This window comes from Heteronotia binoei, chromosome 1, assembly GCF_032191835.1.
Source record: "Heteronotia binoei isolate CCM8104 ecotype False Entrance Well chromosome 1, APGP_CSIRO_Hbin_v1, whole genome shotgun sequence".
NCBI lineage: Eukaryota > Metazoa > Chordata > Lepidosauria > Squamata > Gekkonidae > Heteronotia > Heteronotia binoei.
This window is the reverse complement of record NC_083223.1, coordinates 89,517,604-89,540,540: the sequence shown is the minus strand read 5'-3', so window position 1 is coordinate 89,540,540 and position 22,937 is coordinate 89,517,604. Positions and strand designations below refer to the sequence as shown.

General features: G+C 41.1%; 1 long non-coding RNA gene across 1 annotated transcript in view; it reads right to left on the bottom strand.

Moving 5' to 3' along the window:
- Nucleotides 1-1,860: 1,860 nt before the first annotated feature.
- Nucleotides 1,861-22,937, bottom strand: part of LOC132570610 (uncharacterized) — a 336,632-nt gene continuing 315,555 nt past the window's right edge. The window contains exons 3-4 of the long non-coding RNA XR_009555334.1: nt 13,778-13,859; nt 1,861-1,979 (exon numbers count right to left, since the gene is read on the bottom strand). This is a non-coding gene — a long non-coding RNA (uncharacterized LOC132570610). The remainder of the gene's footprint in view (nt 1,980-13,777; nt 13,860-22,937) is intronic.

The window sequence follows — 22,937 nt, the reverse complement described above, 5'->3', positions numbered from 1 at the left end:
ATGCGGAAAAGGTGGACATGGTGGAAAGATGTGTCAGAGCAAAGAATTTATTCCAAATCAAGATCTTTCATATCTTACCACCTTATCACATCTGAAACCTTGCTCACTGAGCCAAAGAAATTTTAAGTAGCTACTAATCAAATGTACTATAAAGTATCTTTAAATTAATATCTATGTATCTTTTCATGTGACAGTTAGCTAAATCATCCCAGATGTGACAAGTTGATATCTTCAGAAGTAAGGGGAAAGATACAATGTAATGACCACTAAAAAAAATGAAATGAGGGAGATGATTGCCATTTCTATTTCCCTCCTGGATCAGCCAAAAACATTCCAAATGGCAAGTAAAGCAGTCCTGTCACCATTTTCCCATGAGTTTCAACAAAGCTTACAATGGGCAAAGGTCTACAGTGCAGAAAAAAATTAGCTTATAAAGTAACCATATGGAAGTGACAAATGTCAAGTTATAATGCCTTGGCTACACAGCCTTTTGTCATAGTCGTCTGGCATCAACTCAGTTGGCTCTGTTGTCCCAGCTCAGTTGGTCTGATGTCACAGAAGACACCAAGTCACATTTGATGATTTGGAGGAAGATGGAAAAGCCTTTGATTTCCATTTATGAGGTTTATGGGCAATTTTTTTTAAAAAAAAAAACACCCTAATAGCTGTGGAATTTATTTATACTGAATTACACTGAAATGATACCTTGTGAGGTCAGACTGAAGGGTTTTTACAGCCCTTCAGCCAAAAAACAAAAAGCTGCTCTAGGCTGTTATCATCTAGAAGCATTTGGCGCTTGATAAATATGCATGTTGGAGCATTCCAGAATGTTCAAAAGTGCTGGTTTTTAATTCATGAGATGTTCAATAGGTAAGCCACTCACAATTTCAAAAGATCAGCAAAGCACAAGCACACCAAATTCAGACATCAAAAACTCACAGAAAGGACTGTGAGCTCTTCTTCCACAAATGATAATTTGTTATTATTGTTTCCCAAGGAGACAGACCAAGAACTTTTTTTTTTTTACACATAGTAAATACAGAGAGACATTCACTAACTAAAAACCTTGCTATTGAACAAGGTGGCCATGTGATCAGATACCCCGTTCTGTAGTGTCTGCCCACAAAATAGTGTGAATTTTACACATTGTGCAATAAACTCTGAAATCTGCTTCAGACAATCAGCTCCCAATCTGCTTATATATCAGCTGTGGTGTGTTACCTTTTTCTAAGATACCATGGGAATTTGCCAACTGCAGCTTTTTTTATTTAGGTAGGGTTTTTTATTCATTGGATTGTAGCTGATTTGTCCAAAATTCTTACACACCCTTCTAAATTTTTGAGATGGGACATGACGGTAAACATTTACATACATATAATGTTTGGTAGAATGCACCTAGGAAGGAGTTTCTCATTTTCCTCAAAGGCTAGCTGCTGTAGAACAAGATTATGAAATGAGATAACATTACCCACACACTTTTGTGTCTTTGGGAAAGAATAAGCAAGTGGGTTGTTTTTATTGCCTTGGTTGTTGCTGCTTGTATTGTGGGAGGCTAAGAAAACAGTAAAAAAAATGCTCAGAACATAGTAACTTGACTTGGAGAATTGCATATACAAGTTTGCCACTTAAATGTCAATTTAAAGCATGGATTTGTTGGATCCGCCCTGCAACAACTATCTGTGACCATACTATGGAGCTATTTATGAGACATCAACAAGTATCCTAGTTTATTGGTCTCTCTAAAAATCAGCTTCCTAACAACAGCAGCACTTAAGAATGCCCAACTACTATGCTAACACATAACAAAAAATGACATTTCTTATCACTTCTAAAGAAACATATCTATTTTTAAGATCATACCAGTTCCCACTGCACAGGCCAATAAGGGTCATTAAACACCGATGGGTCTCAGAGTCTTTCTTCAGAGTCAATCACATTGTAGACTTCATGTGGGATCTCATTTTCCTTCAACACAAGATCTGCAGGGCAAAGAAGGCAAATGAACTATGAAAAATATAATCACTGCTTTTACTGTTTCTTTTTTGTCATAAAAATTCCATTTATTTAAATTCCATTAAAAAGCACATTTGGCTGCCGAGAGCATAAATATATACTTTTGTTATGTTTATAATTTTTCATTTTTCACCCCAAAGTCCTTGACATTTTTCAATCAGCATATTTAAAATAATTTTTGTACCACAGTACTATTGTGTATGCATACATGAATTACAGCAGGTGTTTAGACATATAAACTCCACACAGGCAGATTATCAGACACAATTTTGCAAGGTCTATGTGTGGCATTAAAGCATTATATTGTAAACTTTCTGTATCACTTATAGGTACAAATGGAATGCATATATAATACGATCAGTTCAGAAAATAAAAAGGACACAGAATGAAACAACTGACAGGAGATTCTGATAAACTGGTTTTCTTGCTCCAACAACGACTGATATTTGATGTTTAATTTTGAAGTTTAATCTTGATGTATTTTGAGACTAGATATTAGAGTTCAACTAAATAGCTAACCCAATCCAAAATGCCATACGTGACAGCCCTATACACATATTCCCCACATGTTGAGGCTTTCCACCACAGAATGGAACGGAAGTGCTTGTAGACAGAGGAGAACAGTGTGTACAAAACAAAAACCCAAGAATGGTACCCAACAGCATTGTCCCTTGGGGTGAAACTTGGGAGTTTGGGTGCTGTTCTGGTCTAGTCTGCATGAGCTGAGGGGTTTTGTGTATGTTCGTGATGCATGCACAAGCATACCAGTCTAGATAGTAAGGAATATGTGACTGGAGGGAAAGTAGTCCAGTGGACAGTATTCATGGGAGGAACAAGGGTTGTGGCTTAAACTTCTAGGTAATATCTTTGCTGTGAAGGCAAAAGTTGAATGGAGAGATCACTGGTACTAATTTCATGAACAGGGCAAGGAGATATGTTAGCATGGAGGCTTTTATTAAGAGACAGGGAGACATGTTGGCACTTACAACTTGCCAGTCTCTGGACTACCTGAAGAGTAAGGAGCCTGTGCATTGCCAACTCAGTAAGTAATCCTCAATAATAAAAGCATAGCGATATTGGCAATATGGAGCTCTCCCATTGGTTGAAACTTGAGCTCCAACAACCATTGGCCTATCACCTGTCACTCCACACCTCTGCACACCTATTGGCTCACTCCCCTGTTCCCCACCCACATCAGCCCCGAAACACTGGAAACATTTGCCAAACCCTCACATACACTCTTGCCTCTGACAGGCACACATCTCAGACACTTCAGTGGCTACTCTCCCTCAGAAACCTTCACAAATGACTCCCACTGTCCTGCAGCCTCCTGATCTGCCTCCAGGCCATCAATACTTATGTGGCTCTGCTAGCCAACAACAGTGTGCAGCCCCCCGTCTCTCTTACCAATGGCCTTAAACCCTCAGAGCAGCTACTGCTGTCCTGTGCCCTCACAAACGGCCTCCATTCCAGTGAGTACCTCAGTCAGCCCCTAAGCAGTCCATACAGGTGGCTGAAAACAGTGTCCAGCCCCTCTGTCACACACAAATTCCATTAGCAGACTTCACAAGTGGCCCTGCCGCTCTGCCGCACACTCCACGAAGTTATTGGGGTCTTGACTGAATATAATGCCATAGAGTCCACCCTCCAAAGCAGTTCTTTTTGGGGACAGAAATCTGTTGTCTGGAGTTTGGTTGTGATCCCAGCAGGGGGGGTTTTGTAGCTGGAACTCCTTTGCATATTAGGCCACACACCCCTGATGTAGCCAATCCTTCTGGAGCTTACATTAGACCATGTACTAAGAGCCCTGTAAGTTCTTGGAGGATTGGCTACATCAGGGGTTTGTGGTCTAATATGCAAGAGTTCCTACTACTAAAAAACCCACTCTGGATCCCAGGAGATCATCAGACTCCACCTGGAGGTTGGCAACTTCCTGGATATTTGAAAGGTGGAGCCTGAAGAGGGTGGGTTTGAGGAGGGGTGGGAACTCAGACAGGTACAATGACAGACAGACATAACTTTTATTGGCATATCAGAAAAGAAAAACAAGGTCCAAAGGAATTTCAAAATGGGACATACAAACCACAGTAATTTGCAAACCCAACTGCATGGAAATACAAGGTTACATGCAAAACTTAGCTAAGAATAGTGGGGCAAGGTATTTCCCTACCAGACTCCATTTTTAATTTCTTTTTCATTCACTGCTATGGCCAGAAATTCTGCAACCTGCTCAGTAAGACAGGTACAATGCCATAGACTCCACCCCCAAATCTGCCATTTCCACCTGGGAACCACTGTTGCCAATCTCCAGGTGAGGGCTGGAGACCACTCAGAATTACAACTGCTCTCCAGATGGCACAAATGAGCTCCCGTTGAGGGGGGGGGGAATAAATGCCTTCACTTGGGTGAGTGGGAAGACAGCAAAACTAGGGGAGCACTCACCCACCACCTCTTTCTAGAGTCCATTGTATTTTTCTCCACAATGGTCCTTACTCCTAGTATTTCTATAAGTCATTATTTGTTACATGTTGATCTGCCTTGTGTGACTGAAATCTTGTCTGATGTCTGTGCTAAGAGTATACAGATCTCTATCATTCCTAATTTGGGACCTGGGGTGGGGGGTCTTATAATCCTCTGTGTGAGTGTGTATGTATGTTTTCCCAAGTTCCTGATGCAGATACTTGCCATTTTTATTGTATGTAGCATACACTGGGCACCAAGGACAGGTAGTGTCTCTTACTGGTGTGGTGTCCACTTAATTTACTAGCAAGTGCTTTAGCTGAGCCAGCTGAGATGACCTAGGATCTGGTGGTGGGTCCCAAGGTTGATTGTCTTGGGGGTTATTTCAGTATCCATTATTGTCAGGTCATGACTCTCTCCTTCATGGAACTTACATTGGATTCAAAAAATGAGAAAGAGTTTTACTGGATTTACTTTTCTTGTGAATCGGTTGCTAGTGATCTGATCTCAAGCTTTTGATACAGTCAGCTATTCTATTTTGTTGCAGCATTTAGAAAGCAGAGTAGGGGTTACATGGACAAACCATTTCAGTTCTTAAGTATGATAGGACAAGTCAGGAATTCACAGTCAACTGTTTGGAACTAGACTTGTGAAATGTCACACCAGTGTTCTCACTTATTCTCTTCAATATTTTGTCAGGCTACTGAATTAGATCATTCACAACTTTGGAGCTGAGTTTCATCAATAAGTTGATGACACCTACTATATGTATGTAGGACAGAAGTGGCACTCTTTCTCCTTAACTAGAGTCTGTAAGCTCTAGTGATGTGATAGAAGAGATAAAAACTGAACTGTAATCCAGAGAAGACAAAGATAATGATAATTAAGCAGACCAATCTTATAGGAGGGAATTAGTTGCCTACTCTTGAAGAGCTATGGGATGCACTTGGTCTGAGACTTGTAGTTGGAGAAGCAGCTTGGCATCATTCCTAGTAGTGCCTTCTTTCTATTACATCCTGTTTAGAAGCTACTTATCTTATAATTCTGGTGATCCACACTAATCCATGCTTTTTTAGTCTTTAGGTTGGACTGCTCTAATGTGTTCTGTATACTACTTCCTTCGAGAACAACTCCAAAACTTCTGTTTGTATAACAATGAATATATTACATGTGTTAAACTTCACTGGTTGACCATTTGTTTCCTAGCTCAAGATGCCGTCTTATCTTTAAAGCCCTTTCTCCATTCAGGACCCACAATTAAAGATCGTCTCCCTATAAGAATACATGTATCCAGGGCTTTTTTTGTAGAAAAAGCCCAGCAGGAACTCATTTGCATATTAGGCCACACCCTCTGACACCAAGCCAGCTGGAACTGTGTTCCTGCTCAAAAAAAAGCCCTGCATGTATCCACTGTACTTCATTTATCAACTTCTTCTTGCTGTATGATCACTTACAGAGATGCACTCTTCCTACACTCAGTTGTAAAGTTTTCATCCAAACTTGTTTACAGAGGTTAAGATATCTAGCCTGTATATTATTATATACCTCATGACACATAATTTGTAAGTTGTATTAAACTTGGAAGAAAAGTGGTATTTGTTTTAAATAAACCAAAATGATCATGGAATCAGGCCATCTTCCTATGAAGAAAGACTAAAGGTTGGGGTTTTTTAATTTTGAAAAAAAGGTGACAAATGAGGGGCATGATTGAAGTTTATTTTAAAAAGACATGTAGTATGGAGATAGTCCTGCTTGCAGAATTCCTAGACCTATCTGGTTGACCACTATGGTAAACATGATACTAACTAGATGGACCACAGTTCTTATGAACTGGGATGAGTGAATACAATACACTAAACTAAAACACCAGAAAAGTATTTACTTGCTTTTCTCCCATAGGGATTCAAAGGGGTCCACAACTGAAACAAAAAAGTTCATAAATAAACCAGTGCACAGCAAGCAGGCAAACAAAACAAAGTGCATCGCAGACCAGTCCTGTTCTCAATGACTTGCTCAATGGTAAACTGCAAGCAATGGACTAACAGAACTTTGGTTCTTGCCCCTTCAGCTCATTCCTTTGGCCATGTCTAAGATTGGCAGAGCTTTGCATTGTGTACTGAGACTAGCATATGATACCTTCAGCCCTACAGTCTATCAGAACTTTTAAGAACAATGTGACATAGAACCTGGGGGGAAGGTGCACTTTATTCATTTATTTCATGTAAAGAAACATGTCAAATGGTTCTGAGCCCCATCTGTATCCCCCCATACCGTATAGCAGCTGGGGTTCAGTTGAATGCAATGCAACACCAAGTGAGTCCCCTTTTCATGTCTCCATAGCCAAACAGCTGGTAAGTGGCTTGTGTAATCAAACTCCCCCATCAATAAATGCCTTAAAGTGCTTAACAAGTTTTCCCTCCCCAGGGCTTTTGCTGTTGTTGCTATGGTACTCATCAATACTGAGTACTAGCACCCATTGGGGGCTCTTGATATTCATGAATTGGCCTGCAGGAAGAGATAGAGAAAGAGAAAGTGGATGCTCTGGTGTGAGATGCTGCCAGCAAGTAGCTAACAAGTAGCCTACCAGAAGCTGAGGTTAAACTTGGCCAGGACTACTGATGGATTCATATCTGCCCCCTCTATTAGGACCTTAGCAGTCTAAAGTAACCAGTTTTATTTAAATATGCACAAATTCCTTAATATGATATGAAGCAAGCAAAAAAAGAGGAATCTCTCACGGACAATTAACATTTCTGCTCACACCTGAAGGGACCAGCTAATTCCATACTGTTTGTAGCCCAATACACATCCAAATAAATCTATGAATTCAGACAAAATTCTATGATATGTCAGATGCCCAAACTTCAGAGACCAAATGTCATATTTAGATTATGAAGTGGTACAAATCTGGAGGAAAAACGGGACTCAACTGACCTGTCTCTTTACCAGCAATTAATCTCAATGTGTTTTCTCACTCTGACCAGGATTTTTAGCCACCCCTTCATACCCCACGAGTTACTGATAGATACAACAATGCTAACAACTTCATTGTCCAGAGAGTGGAGAAGGAAGCAAGGTGATCTGCTATCTTGGACTTACCAACAGGGAAGAACTGGATGATGAGGCAGAAGTAGTGGGCACCCTGGGTAGTAGCGACCATGTGATTTTGGAAGTTACAGTCTTGGGGAAGGGAAAAGCTGTACATAGACATATAGGTTGGACTTCAGGAAAGCAAATTTTCACAAACTTAAGAGTTATGCTGGGTAAAAACCCATGGTCAGAAACAACTTAAGGAGAAGGGAGTTGAAAAGGGGTACGAATTCCTTAAAAGTAAAATATTGAAGGCACAATCACAAATGATTCCTATGAGAAGGAAAAAAGAAAGGAGCCTAAAGAAGCAAAGGTGGCTGCTTAAACAGCTTTCTAGAGACTTGAAAAATAAAAAGACTCATTTAAGAAATGGAAGGAGGGTCTTATAACCAAGGATTTATATAAACAAATAACCAGTGCTTGTAGCGAGAGTTAGGAAAACTAAAGCTCAGTATGAGCTTAGGCTACCGAGAGATGCTAAAAACAACAAAAAGGGGGGGGGGGGTCTTTTCTTATGTAAGAAAAAGAGCAAGGACATGGTAGGCCCATTGTGGGAACAGAAAAGTAAAATTGCAACGTGATGAAGAAAGGACAGAACTGCTCAATTCCTATTTTTCCTCAGTCTTCTCTTGTGAGAGAAAGGATGCTCAACATGGCAAAAAATAGAACATATGATGAGGGAGGGGAGTTGCAGCCTAGGATCAGCATAGCGTTAGTATAAAAAGACCTAGTTTCTTTCAACAAAACTAAGTCTAACCCAGTCAAACTGTATCCAAGGGTATTAAAAAAACTCATGGACATAATTTCTGAGCCTGTGTCCATTATTTTTGAGAATTCTTGGAGAACAGGTGAAGTGTTAGAAGACTAGAGGTGGGCAAATGTTGTCCCCATCTTCAAGAAAGAAAGAAAAAAGGAGGATCCAGGAAACTACCAACCTGTCAGCTTGACATCTATACCTGAAAAAGCTTTAGAACAAATCATCAGTCAGTCTTTGAACATTTAGAAAAGATGGCTATGATCACTAAGGCCGTATTCCCACTAGCGTTTGCTCCGGCGTAGCGCCCCATTTACCTCCGGATCTTCTCTTGGATTTCGCACATGTTGCTCCGGCGCTGCGCTTTGCTCCGGCGCTTCAGGGATTTTACGCCGGAGTATGTTTTTCAGCAAGTTGCCGGAGTTTCCGAAAACCTCCGGATCCACTCCGGATCCACTCAGCGGAGTTTCCTGTGCGAAATCCATCCACGCCGGATCGACTGCTTTGGGGGCGTCACCCTCTCCCTTTCCGTCCTCCCACCCCATCCACCCGCTTGGCCAATCATCAGCATTTCGCGGCGCTTCCCCAAAGTGCCGGCACGGCCATTTTTTTTTTTTAAACTTCACAGTTTTGCGTAATAGCGATATTTCGAAATTAACAAATAGAAAAAAAAAAACCCTCCTGGAATAGCCTCAATTGGCACTTCAATTGGTTTCGTTAGAATTTTTTTTTATTATTGACTTTAGTTGCGTTATTCCGCTGTTGCGTTATCTCGATAATGCGAAAACGACCATTGCTGGGGGGGGGGGAATGTAGTGCCGGTGCGGGCCACAGCGTCCATGTGTGTGTGTTTTAAGAAGGGAATGCCTCCCTCAGCTGTGCCACCAGGATTTCTGGACCTGCACAAAATCGCCATGTATAAAATGGGAAGTTGGAGTCCTGCATTCTTCTCCCTGGCTACATTCCGCTCGGTTAGAAAGTAGACGCGACCGAGCTCCTCACACGCGCCACAGAAGGGGAAGGAGAGAATGGAGCGGGGGGGGGGAGCTCTGGCAGCAGGAATCAGTCAGGTCCCCGTTGCAAGCGCCAGCCGGGGAGGGGAAAGAGAGCGGAGGAAATTTGGGGGGGGGGATCTAGTGCTTCAGAATTTGGGGGGGGGAATCTAGTGCTAGGATTCTCCACTGTGAATGCTTCCGTTAATACATAAAGGGCTGTGGAGGATTCTACAGCTGCAGCCAATCCATAAGCAGCAGCAGCACACGTGATGCGGTTTGTCCAAGAAATGAAGGGGAGGCAGCAGCTCGATGTTACGTTAGTACGTTAGTACGTCATTACGCGACCAGACTTGCGCTTAAAAAAAAAATGATTGACAGGGCATCGGACTCAAGCCGATGCCAGTGGGAAAACGATTTGAGCCGGGGCTTCAGGGAAGGCGACGCCGCAAAGAGTCACTAGTGGGAAAACGAGAAAAATGCTCTGGACATAATTGCGCCGCGGAAAAAGGGGAGCAAACGCTAAGTGCGAAAACGGCCTAAGAGCCACTAAGTTTCTCAAGAACAAGTCATTTCAGACTACCCTTATCTCCTTTTTTGAGGAAAATTACTATCTTGCTGAATCAGGGGAATGATGTTTATCTTTATTTCAATAAGGCTTCTGATAACGTTCCAATTACTACTCTTGCTGACAAATTGGTAAAATGTGGTTTGGATCCTGTTACTGCTAGATAGATCTGTAACTAGTTGATGGATTGCACCCAAAGAGTGCTTGTGAATTGCTCCTCATACTCTTGGAGAGGAGTGACAAGTGGCGTGCCTCAGGGATCTGTCTTGGGACCTGTTTTGTTCAACATCTTTATAAATTATTTGGATGAAGGGATAGAGGGAATGCTTATCACATTACCAGATGATACTAGACTGGGAGGGGTTGCACATACAGTAGAAATCAGATGCAGGATGATCTTAACAGGCTGGAAAACTGGGCTAAATAACATGAATTTTAAAAACTGGGCAAATAACATGAATTTTAACATGGATAAATGTAAAGTTCTGCATTTAGGTAAAAAAAATCCAGGCCTCACTTTGAGCAGGAGCTCACAGGAGTGGAGCTCCAGAACCTCTCAATTTTATTGAGCTCTTTCTCCCCCCCGCCCCATAACTGCTTCTGGACTCCATTGTTCAAATCCCCTGTGAGAATTTTGCTGAACTCTAAGATCTGACAGACTTTCTAATATTTTTCCCCACAAAAAATGGGAAAATAACTAAAATATATCAAGCAGGCAGATGGAAATTTTCATTATGTCGCTGTGGCCACATAGGAGAAAGTAATTTAAGAAGAATGATGGGAGTAAGGTTTTATTATGATAATTATAATTCAATGAGCATTTTAAGGTAGATGCTGAACTGATATAATTTAGTACACCTTCCAGTGATGTCAGGGGTGTGTGGTATATATAAATGAGTTGTGCTAATGATCTCCAACACCTCTTTTTCTATGAAATCACCCCTGGAAAAATCCAATGCATAATTATAGGATGGAGAAGACTTGTCTTGGTAGTAGTATGTGTGAACAGGATCTACGTGTCTTAGTGGACCATACACTGAACATTAGCAGTGTGATGTGGTGGCTAAAAAGGCAAAATCAGTTTTGGGCTGTATCAATAGAAGTATAGTGTCCAGATCATGAGAAGTGATAGTATCACTTTCTGCTCTGGTTAGACCTCACCTAGAATATTGTATTCAGTTTTGGGCACCACATTTTAAGAAGGATCTAGACAAGCTGGAACATGTCCAGAGGAGGACAATGAAGATTGTGAGGGATCTGGAGACCAAGTCCTTTGAGGAAAGGTTTAAGGAGCTGGGTATGTTTAGCCTGGAGAGGAGATGACTGAGAGATGACATGATCACCATCTTCAAGTACTGTCATATAGAGGATGGTGTGGAGTTGTTTTCTGTCGCTCCAGATGGTTGCACCAGAACAAACGGGTTGAAATTTAATCAAAAGAGTTTCTGGTGAAACATTAGGAAGAACTTCCTGACAGGGCAGTTCCTCAGTGGAACAGGCTTCTGTGGGAGGTGGTGGGCTTTCCTTCCTTGGAGGTTTTTAAACAGAGGCTAGATGGCCATATGGCACCAATGCTGATTCTGTGAATTAGGTAGATCATGAGAAGGAGAGCAGAAGGGGTTGCATCAGGGCTTGATTCTTGTGGCCCTGACAATTGGCACTTAAGGGTCAGTCAGCAATTTTTCTCCAGACCAGTTTGGCAAGGAATCCTGAAGGTTTTTGCCATCTTCTGGGCATGGAGTAGGGGTCACTGGGAATGTATGTGTGTGTGAGGGAGGTATTTATGAAGTCCCTGCATTATGCAGGGAACGTTTTCGCACTAGCGTTTACTCCGGTGTAGCACCCCATTTACCTCCGGATCTTTTCCTGGTTTTCGCACCTGTTGCTCCGGCGCTGCAGTTTGCTCCAGCGCTTCAGGGGTTTCAAGCCGGAGTATGTTTTTCAACATGCTTCCGGAGTTTTTGAAAACCTCCGGATCCACACCGGATCCACTCCTCGGAGTTTGCTGTGGGAAATCCATCCACGCCGGATCGACTGCTTTGTGGGCGTCACCCTCTCCCTTTCTGTCCTCCCACCCCATCCACCCCCTTGGCCAATCATCAGCCGTTCGCGGCGCTTCCCAAAAGTGCCCGCACTGCCATTTTTTTTAAACTTCATATTTCTTGCATAATAGCGATATTTCGAAATTAACAAATAGGAAAAAAAAAAAAACCCTCCTGGAATAGCCTCAATTGCCACTTCAATTGGTTTCATTAGAATTTTTTATTATTATTATTGACTTTAGTTGCGTTATTTCGCTGTTGCGTTATCTCGCAACTACATTATACATTGTTGGGGGGGGGGGAAATCTAGTGCCAGCGCGGGCCAAAGCGTTCATGTGTGTGTGTTTTAAAAAGGCAATGCCTCCCTCAGCTGTGCCACCAGGATTTCTGGACCTGCACAAAATCGCCATGTATAAAATGGGAAGTTGGAGTCCTGCATTCTTCTCCCTGGCTACATTCCGCTCGGTTAGAAAATAGACGCGAGCTCGCTCTTCACACGCGCCACAGAAGGGGAAGGAGAGAATGGGGCGGGGGGGGAGCTCTGGCGGCAGGAATCAGTCAGGTCCCCATTGCAAGCGCCAGCCGGGGAGGGGGAAGAGCGCGGAGGAAATCCCAGCTTCGCCACCCGGGAGGGAGCGAGGCTGGGAAAGGAAGAAGCTGCCACACACACACACACACACACAAACCCCTCGATTTCTCTCTCTTCGTTATTGCGATATTTCGCAACTTCAGAATTTGGGGGGGGGGGGAATCTAGTGCTAGGATTCTCCACTGTGAATGCTTCTGTTAATACATAAAGGGCTGTGGAGGATACTACAGCTGCAGCCAATCCATAAGCAGAAGCAGCACACGTGATGCGGTTTGTCCACGAAAAGAAGGGGAAGGAACAGCTGTGACTGCTCGATGTTACGTTATTACGTCCTTACGCAACCAGACTTGCGCTTAAAAAAAAATGATTGACAGGGCATCGAACTCAAGTCGATGCCAGTGGGAAAACGATTTGAGCCGGGGCTTCATGGAAAGCGACTCCGCAAATGAGTCCATGTGCGAAAACGAGGAAAATGAGCAGGACATAATTGCGCCGTGGAATAAGGGGAGCAAACGCTAAGTGCGAAAACGACCAGGGTGTTAGACTAAATGAACCTGGAGGTACCTTCCAACTCCCTGATCCTATAATTCTATGGTTGTGATTAAACTTTAGTAAATTGCCTTTCTTCCTGCCCATGTTAAAAAGTAAAAAAAAACACCACATCATCTTACACAAGAGTATCCTAGTTTACCTAGATCACCTTCAGGCTCTGCTGGGATGGTCTTCGGATTTTAGCACAGTTTTTCTAGTAGTCATTTTAAAATATACACAATCCAGAAATATCTAAGTAGCCTTAAGGCTACGTTTAAGTTATCTTTAAGAACAGACAAAGGAACCAAGGCCCTCTTTATTTTTCCAGTCCCCAGTTATTTCAACAGTAGCTGAGATCCACATTGCAAAAGCAATTATATTTTAAATTCTCAGTGTCCTCTTTTCTTTCAGGTGTAATGTGAAAAAAAATCAGTCAGCTAACAAACAAGCAAATTACAGTTGACAATAGCAGGAAGCTGGATGTTTTCCATTGAAGAAAATATCCTTAGATGAAAGACATCTGGCTCTTCCACTTTTTAAAAATAAAGTAAAGGTCTATGAAAGAATATTTCTAAGCTACATTCAGTTTTGGCTTGGTTCCACAAAATGAACTGTAGAATTGCCTCAATTTAATTACTACCCCATGAAGCATTCTGACAGCCCCAATGCAATGCTTAGCAAGCATTTTACCCCAGACAGCTTCAAGATGTATTGCAGCACTGAAATTACAATACATACCATGACTTGTTCTGTCATCCTACTTTGGGAAAGCAGCAAGCTTGTCTCTTTAATAAGCTGTCTGATATACCACCCATTCCACCTGCAAAAACAAAAGTAAAGTGTAAGTAACTATACATAAGTATTCTAACTGCCTGTGTAAGGCTTAATATATACATACATTTACATTCATACATTACAGCTTCATGCTTTAATTGGTTTAATTGCTAGATTAATAAACCAAAACATCACTTAATTAACCAGTGGAGGCATATTTAAGAGAAAATTAAAGGCGTATTTGTTGGTAGCTTTTGTAGACTATTTTTATTCTGGTGTATTATAGCAATAAATAATGGAAAAGTTAATGTAAAAATTGGTATTTTCTTCTAATATTACATGGTCCCATTTGTTTATGAGTGTAAGTTCTCATCCATCCTCCACATCTCAGAAAAAGCACCTACACTAACTGTTTGATTATATACAAATGTATTTATATTTAACCAGTTCATCAGTTACCTATTAAAAGACAGCTCTTTAAATGGTTGCCAGCTGTAATACATAGTTAACCTTTACTCATTTTGCACAAAAAAAATCAGCTTTCCCAAATTAACTGTGTACTAAAACTTTCCTTGACACTTCACCATTCCGTGTCAATGTGAACATACATAATAATCACATACCTATCTAAGTTTCTAACAGATTTCTTTTTTATTGCCAAATAAATTTTCAGAACTACCTTAACATATAAGGTAGTAAAAAAGAAAGCTACTGGTCAGCATTGGGAGAGGGAAAGAAGGAGCCAGTATAGTTTGGCTGAATGGATTACAGAATCATGGCCAGTGCTGTGGCACTCTGCTCAGCTAGCAGTAGTACCTGCCTCCAGCATCTGAGTCTTCCTGTGATGAAGGATCCTTTCTCAATAATGTACTCTGAATACCTTAAACTGCCATGCAGATGTTTATTATTAACAGAAGTAGTATTAGAACATTGTAGAACAAGCTTGATTTGGCAACTGGAGACAAGTGCAGGTAAGTTTGCACAGGTTACTGTGGTAAAAAAAATACAAATTTAGAAGATATGACATTCCTTTGGTGTCAGAAACTGGTCAATTTCATTTATACAGGGAGAAGAACCAAAAGTGTAGAAAGTTTTCAAAAAGAGCTGTTCAGTAGAATATTGCTTAGAATTTAAGCTTTGGTAACAATAACATAATTTAAATGTGATATGAATCACCCCATCCAGCTCTAGTCATGCTTTTAAAATTTATTTATGTAAGACTATCTGTGCCAGCATGTGGATACATATTTGGATGCACAGTCAAATGTGCAGTTGGATCAGAATCCAATTTATGTCTGTGTTTCCTCATCTAGCAAGTAATACACACATGAACACCTGCTACATGCTCAGATCTCTTTAGATGAATCAGGCTGTTGCAGCTGAAATATATGCACTATCCAGAACGAGAATATTTTAAAACTGATTAAACACCCACTGCAAATTATTAGAATGCAATTATTTATGCTCTTGTGATAAGAATGTAGTGTGCATGATCTTTCAGGAGAACAATCCTAAAGAGGTCTACTTTGGTGTATTCAATGAGGAAAGTGTTCTTAGGGTTGTACTGTAAGTCTGAAAGTAGATGAGCAAAGACCAACTATCTTCTACAGCTTCCTTCTTTTTGCATTATTTACATATGCTTTATATAAAATAATATTTCCCTACTTTTTGTTTCTCAGAAGCACCATGTTCTTGTACATCATGTGAAACCCATATCCAGACCTCTATTCTGCCATGAAGCTTACTAGGTAACCTTCCTCCAGATATGTACGTCCAGTCTAACCTTCATCACAGCGTTGCTGTGAGGATAAAACAGGGAGTGGGACAGCAATATATGATACTATGAGCTCCTTAGATGATAGAATAATAACGAACTAAGTAGATGTACCAGATGTTTTAACTTATACAAGACAGTAGCATTCTGAGAACAGATACATTTAGGCAAGAGTCAGAATTAGAATTTCTTCTGAGAGAGATCAGTAATCCTGAAGTATTGTTACTTAATTCCTCTTTCAGGACTAAAGCCTTTCAGGACTACAGTAAGGTTCCCACATACTAACTCAGAACAAGTTATCCTCCTCCCCTGGCTCCTGTTTCCTGCCTCCACTGCTGCAGCCAGTGAGAGAAAAATGTTTAAAAAACCCATTGGTAACAGCATGACATCACTTCCAGGGGAAACCCAGACATGGCATCAGTTCACTCCACTCTATGGTCACTTCTGGGTTTTCCTGAGAAGTGATGTCATTCCATTATCAACAGCCTTCATTGTCCCCATTCCCTTAGACTCCTGCCAGTTTCCAGGCCATGCAGGAAACCCTAGGTACAGGTCATAATTGGAAGTTACCAAAAACTGTTTCTACATAATAACACTCCATGCAAGGTTTCCTTGGGGAAGTGTTTTCCAAGGCACAATCAAGTACATGAAAGCAAGATTTTTTTCTTTTTGGAATTATAACGTCCACAACAACAAAATTCCTGAAAAGCTATTTTTTAAAATTATAAATCACTTTCACAGCCCGCCCCCCCCCACACAATGCAATATCCAAAGTCTAAAGTAGGTTTATTTAAAAAATATTTTCCTTGTATATATAAAACTGACAGGTCAAGGGGTATAAGGCAAAAGAGCTAATGTCTGTGCTTTAAAGTTCATTGCAACAGTATATTAAAGTTAATGGTAAACTAGAGCTGCATATACAAAATCTACCTTCAGAATGGGTGGCATGTGGATTTGCTTCAAACACAACATGGTAAGGCAGGTTTATTAGCACTGTAAGTGACAAACCTTTATTTTTGCATGTTAACACGCTGTTAAAATTTCGCATAACTAAGAAGTGATGTATGATTTATGGATCCCTCAGGAAGACTTCTGTTTATAAATGTATCTTAAACAACGATAGACAGTCGAGCCAGGATTAAGCACTCCTCTTGCAGTAAAACAGAAACACACATAATGGTTTTTGTACTATTGTGTAATGTCTGACAAAAGCAAATTTTGCTCTGTTGAGTGCTCAACCTAACAGTGATGATTAATAACATATAGTGTCATTGCTCATTCTGAAATTGCATCCATAGGAGTCAGTTTAAAGAAATATGGTTTAATTCAGTGGTCTTTTACAAACCAGACTCCGAAAATGACAAATGAGGGATCCAATTCACTGTTATGAATTTGCATGATAACTGGCCTCTGGTTACACTTTACTTCACAGTTCAAAAAACAGTGATACTGATAAGTGTCTTGAAGAGATGCCACACCAATAAAATCCATAAAAAGCTAATAAAATAACTTTATAATAAATATAACTTTACATGAGGAGAAAACCTAGAACTGAACTAACTGTACATAAAAGAGCTGGGTCCTGTAGCACCCCCAAACTACGGGATTGCTATTCAGTAGGATTGTAACCCAATCAAGAGCAGGGCACACCTCAGTTGTTCTGCTCTCCAGCAGTGCTTTCATATGTATTAATTTTATTAGCCGACATCCACTCCAAAGGGCCTCCGGACACTAGATCAGGGTTATTGCTAGAGGTGTGCATTTGGATCTACCCAAGCTGAAAATTTATCTTAAAAATGCTTTATTAGTATTTTTGGATATATTTTGACTTCCCAAATTTATCCAGGTTTTATCTATTTGGGAATTACCGCTAGGGAGATCAACAATGGAGCACTGTTTGGTACTCCAACAGCTAATAGAGAAGTACTCGGCCCAAGGACCAACCTCTCTTTATACCGCCTTCCTTGATTTGAAGGCAGTTATCAACTCAATATCACGACAGAGGTTATGGCACAAACTAGAGCTTTCCATGGCGGATAAAAGACTACTATTTCTCATACGTGCCCTCCACGAGAAATCCTCCCTTAGGGTGAGATTTAACAAACAAGGACACCTTACTGACCCAGTTAGAACTTTTAAAGGAATCAGACAGGGCTGCCTTTTTGGCCTCTTTATTATTTTACTTCTACATCAGTGATATGATTAAATATTTGATTGACCCAAAGTTTCACCCGCCAAAACTGGCCCCGTAGTACCTAACATTACTGCTATATGCAGATGATGCACTTTTATTAGCAAGAACAACAGTAGGCCTGCAAAGGGCATTGGACAGCTTCTCTACATATTGCAGTAAAGAACATCTAATAATTAATTATGAAAAAACAAAAGTAATTCTATTCAACAAATGCCCGAAAAAGAAAATTTGGTCAATGAATGGGAACAGAATTGAACAGGTTAATAAATTCATGTACCGGTAAATCCAGAAATAGCGGGAACAGATTCCGTCTGTCTCTCAGCTGTTCGTTAGACTTCTACTGCATTCCCTTTAATGTTTAAAGGGACTGTAAAAGACAGCCGAAGTATCATATGTGCTGTGAGGGGCAGACCATTCCTGCCGGTTCACCTTGGGGTTGGCTTCTCATACAGCTTGATTTAAACTGGCTGGCAGGAAAAGCCATTTCACACAGTAAAATCCAGTTGGAAAGTAGATTGAAAGTGCATTATTAATGTGTGTGATCACAATCTTGTTGTTATTGTTGTCCAGTCGCACAGTTGAGTCTGACTCTTTGTGACCCCATGGACAAGTCACAACAGGCCCTCCTGTCTTCCACCATCCTTCGAAGGCTGCTCAAATTTATGTTACATCAGTAACACTATCCAGCCATCTCATCTTTTGCCATCCCCTTCTTCTTTTGCCTTCTGTCTTTCCAAGCATCGGGGTCTTCTCCAGTGAGTGCTCCCTTCTCATTTAGTGGCCAAAGTATTTGAGCTTCAGCTTCACCATCTGACTTTCCAGGGAACAGTCAGGGTTGATTTCCCTTAGGACTGACTGATTGGATCTTCTTGCAGTCCAAGGGACTCTCAAGATTCTTCTCCATTACCACAGCTCGAAAGCATCTATTCTTCTGCACTCAGTCTTCCTTATGGTTCAACTCTCACAGCCATACATTACTACTGGGAATGCCATTGCTTTGACTATATGGACTTTTGTTGGCAGGGTGATGTCTCTACTTTTTATTATACTGCCTAGGTTTGCTATAGCTGTCCTCCCAAGGAGCAAACATCTTTTAATTTCATGTCTACAGTCACCATCTGCAGTGATCTTGGATCCCAGAAATGTGAAGTCTGTCACTACTTCCATGTCTTTTCCTTCTATTTGCCAAGGTATGATGGGGCCAGATGCCATGATCTTAGTTTTTTTGATGTTGAGTTTCAAGCCTACTTATGCGCTCTCCTCTTTCACCCTCAACAAGAGGTTCTTTAGGTCCTTGTCACTTTCTTCCATAAGAGTGGTGTCATCTGCATATCTGAAGTTGTTGATGTTTTTCCCAGCAATCTTAATTCCGTCTTGTGCTCCATCCAGGCCGGCATTCCCCATTATGTACTCTGCATATAAATTAAATAAGCAGGGTAACACTATACAGTTTGTTGTGATCCACACAATCATAGGCTTAGAGCATTTTACAATCCTGAAAACCACTCTTTCAAACACATACTTAAGAATGAAGATGTGTATACTTCTTATGTAACATATGTATCACCTTCCCCAAAGTTAAAGTTCTCAATGGCTTGTGACTTCATGTCATTTATGATGACCGTGCCTACCCAAGTAATTATGGTGCCCAAACATTTATCAAGGTATACACTGGATTTGAACTATAACACTGCTGGCGAGGGTGCTCTTGAAGTGGGATAGTTAATTAAAACTAACTCCCTTCTCATGGACACATAATTACCTGATAGAGTATAGACATACTGTTTCCTCCTTCCTCTGCAGGGGCGGTGGCCCCATTAAAGTGGTCAGCCTCAGATGCCTGATGGATCCCATTGGTTTCCTATTGGCACCTGGCGATTTCCCTACCTTGGCTGCTGCTGATTCTGTCAAGGTCCTGACCACTCTCTGGAAGATGGAAATGGCTGGGCTGTTGACACAAATTGTCCCTAAGCACTCTTTCTCTTTGGTTTACTGGAGTTCTGATGACAGTGAAAAGGGAGGAATGATGGCTAGAGCATACTGGTAGAAAATTCGGAGCAAGGCTGGTCAGAGCTCATATTACAGTCTTTTCCATGGTAGCTATGATGGCAAAAAGGAAGCATTTCTGTGCCACAATTGTATCTTCAGGTAATTGCCCATCTGAACTGTTCCATATGGTTTGGGGGCTTTTACATCATAGCCCCAGGGAATTGGATTCTGATCACTTGATAGCACCGTGATCAATTTGCTCCTTACTTTTACATCATAAAAGTACATCATGGCCCCAGGGAACTGGATTCTGATCACTTGATAGCACCGTGATCAATTTGCTACTTACTTTTACACCATAAAAGTACATCATGGCCCCAGGGAACTGGATTCTGATCACTTGAGAGCACCGTGATCAATTTGCTACTTACTTTGCAGACATATTCACCCAGATCTGCTCTGCTTAGATCCTGGCTCACATGCGTATTCAGATGATGTACCTTTGGCACCTGCTTGTCTTACTTATACAGACACCTTTTCAGCTTGTGAAGCCCAAGGACAGGAACAAGATCATTGGAGTAATACGACCTACCACCTGTGTTCTCCTCCCTTGCCCTTTCTGGCTGATAAAAGTTTCCAGGGGGACTGGTCAAGTGGGTAAGGAGCATGGTACATGCTTCTTTGAGGGCAGGTGTTGTGCTGCCTACACTCAAGAAGGCAGTAATTAGACCTGTTCTGAAAAAACCTCCTGAAGCCCTCTTATGTTGGAGAACTTCCAGGTAGTCTCCAGTCTTCCATTCTTGGACAAGGTGCTTGAGCAGGTTTTTGCTTCTCAGCTCCAGGGATCCTTGGAAGAGACTGATTTTCTGGATCCATTTCAATCTGAGTTCAGGCCATGATTTAGAACAGAGACTGTTTGGTCATCTTGGCTGATAACCTCTATTGAGAAATAGACAGGGGAAATTTGATCTTGCTAGTTCTGCTGGATCTCTCAGCAGCCTTTGATGTTATTGACCATAGTATCCTACTGAGCCACCTCTTGACACTGGGACTTGTGCAGTTCCACATAATTCAGTCTTATCCTCAATGTTATTTAGTATCTGCATGAAGCCACTGGAAGGGTTATCAGAAGTTCTGGACAGCAGCATCGTCCATATGCAGATGATACAGAGCAGTACCTTTCTTTTCCACCTAATTCTGAGAATGCTGTTAATGTTCTGAATAGATGCTTGGAGTCTGTGATGGGCTGGGATACCACTCCAAAACTTCCTGCCAGTGCCTGGCAACCTTAAGGTTCACCCAGCTTTTATGAGCCTTTGGAATTCTGTCACAGGGTGGTGGAAACAACTACAAAATGGTTGCCACCAGAGGCAGAGCCAACCACAAAATATCTGCTGCAAGAGGCAGAACCATACATACAGAGGAGAAGTGCAGAGGAGAAGAGGAGTAATATTAGAACTATGTTGGGAAAGAGGAGCAAGAGAGAATAAAGCAAATATGGTGGTTGCAGCTGCTACTGAAACCATGTTTATTTTAATCTGCACATCCAATCAGATCTCCAGTGGCCAATCAACAACTCTGCAGGACAAGATCCTCACATGACCCCATCCACTTTCTAAAAATACTAGGTGGAGCCTGAAAAGGTGTCAGCAGGTGCCAAGGTACCCATTTGTGCCATGTTGAGGACTCTTAATTTAAACTATTCTAAACCACATCTTCTGATGCTTCTACTTTCAAACATCTTAGCAAGATTACATGGTTCACTATATCACAGGCTACTGATAAATCCAGTAGGAGCAACAAAGAGACATGGCTCTTGTACACATTCAGATGGAGATCACCAACTAAAGATACTAGCACCATCTCCAACCAGGCTGAAAAGTGTTTAGAGTATATAAGTCACCCAGGAAGACCTGGAGTTTTCCAGCTACTATTTTGTCAATCATCTTATCTGGAAAGGGCAGATTAAAAACTGGGAAGCGAAAAAGAAATGTTGGCAATACTCAGACAAGTACCTTGGCTACGGATTTATTCCATCACCACGAAACTGCACTAAACCAATGTGTTTGATATGTATGACTGCACTTTCCAAGGAGAGTATGCATCCACATAAGTTGCAGAAGCATCTGCAAACGTCTCATAAAGAAAAGAAGGATAAACCACTGGAATATTTTCAAGCGTTGCAAAATAAATTTGAAACTAGACCTACATTGAAGAAAATGTTTGCTCAGAAATTGGTTTTAAAAGACAAAGGTTTAATCACATCTTGTGAGATATCAAAATGATAGCCAAGGAAGGAAAAACACACAATGTGGGGGAATCCTTGATTTTGCCAGCAGTGTCTGCTGTTATTTCAACTGTCATGAACCGAGATGCTTGTGAAATTAGTGAATCCATCTCTTTGAGCAATTCATCGGTGTCGGGGCGTATTGATGAAATGGCAGAAGATGTTGAAAAGCAACTAGTTTCACAGTTAAAAGTTCAGAAGTTTGCTCGCAAATTAATGAATCATGTTTACCAAATAACACAGCAATACTGATGGATTATATTAGATATTTGCACAACAACAGATTGAAAGAAGTAATGCTATTTGCTCGAAAGCTTAAAACAGATACTAAAGGTGAAACAATTTTTGAAGAAGTCAAGAGGTACTTCAATGAGAAAGATATCTATCCCTCTCGAGAACATTCTGGCCTGTGCTACTGATGGTGCTGCGTCTATGACAGGTAGGTACAGAGGATTTAATGCATATTTGAAAGGTGTTGTGTCAGAAGTATTCTGTATTCACTGCGTTGTTTGCCGACAACACTTAGTTTCAAAAAGACTAGCAGGGTGCTTGCATGAGTCTACAGATTGTAATAAAAGCAGTAAATTACATTAAATCAAATGCACTTCAAGACTGTTTGTTTTGACAGCTTTGTGAGGACAATAACAAAGACCTCACATAATTATTATTGCATACAGAAGTCCGTTGGCTGTCCAAAGGTAACTGCCTTTGTTGTTTTGTTGCTTTTGGGACTCAGTTGTGACATTTTTCAGAGGCAAGGAATGATGACCTCTGCTAAACATGATATATTTTACCTGAGTGATGTCTTTGAAAAGCTCTATTTGTTAAACAAACAATTACAGGGCAGAAATCGTGACCTTTTTTCAGGCAAGGAGATTAT